We start from the raw sequence: 946 nt of genomic DNA on the forward strand, positions 1-946 counted from the left end.
CGCGCGCACGCGGGCGGGCGAGGCGTTGTGTGGCAAGACAAGTGGAGGGCCGGAGGCAGTCTGTAATCAACCAAAATGGCTGCCAACTTCGAGTTGCAAATTAGAATAATTCATTTCATTTTATCTTTATCTGTCGTTTTTAGCGTGTTATGCAGAAATCATTTTAATCGATTTCGAGCCCTTATACAACCTCAGAGAGGAAAGTAAACCAACTCAAGTCCCTAGCTACACTTCACATCAGCGCCCCCCCCCAAAAAAAAAGAAACAATTCGTGTCACGTATTCTTGCGCTTACCCAACACTCTACTTCTTACAAGACACGTGGAAGTATATCACGGTGTTCACAAATAAGTATAAAGTATATTCTTCTACCATGACTACGAAAAACCCACAAATTACCTTAAAGATGAGGAAAGGAGATCCGGAGGTTCCCGCTGCGGCCGCCAAAGTGAGCGGGCACAGATACTCCTGTGGCAGACGTGTTTGCGTTCTCGCGCCCTGATTGGCTACCTTAACCGCCATTTCCTCTCTGTGATTGGCTGGGAGCATCGTCACTTTTCTCTACGAAATCAGGTGGCGGTAAACCGAAATGATTTTAATATACTGTTCTGTAACATTGTTTTTTTTTCCCTTTTGGTTATGGTTATACAGTAAGTGTTGTATACTTCACCTACTAATACGTAAAGTGTTTCTTCTTGGCGTATCAGGCAACTATGTTTGAAGTGCCAGTTAGTCATAAGCAAAACCCGTTTGTGTTTTTTTCTCGTTTAACTTTTCCATCGCTTAATATGGCACGGTGAGAATTCAAATTTAGAATCATCTGCTATAACATGTAATGAATTTAGAACAAATCGTGCAAAGGAAATTCGAATGTTGCCACAATTTAAGTTTTCAATAGTTCGTATTAACTAAGTGACGTCACTGTCCGTGCGACAGCCATCCCCGCC

At 42.6% G+C, this 946-nt stretch overlaps 1 protein-coding gene across 1 annotated transcript in view; it reads right to left on the reverse strand.

The window, feature by feature from the left end:
• The window catches only part of LOC119594429, a 3,804-nt gene extending 3,363 nt beyond the window's left edge, over positions 1-441 (reverse strand). The window contains exon 1 of the mRNA XM_037943490.1: positions 399-441. The gene's annotated coding sequence lies outside the window, so the exon portion shown is untranslated. The remainder of the gene's footprint in view (positions 1-398) is intronic.
• Positions 442-946: the final 505 nt, after the last annotated feature.

Source organism: Penaeus monodon, chromosome 33 (genome assembly GCF_015228065.2).
Source record: "Penaeus monodon isolate SGIC_2016 chromosome 33, NSTDA_Pmon_1, whole genome shotgun sequence".
Lineage (NCBI taxonomy): Eukaryota > Metazoa > Arthropoda > Malacostraca > Decapoda > Penaeidae > Penaeus > Penaeus monodon.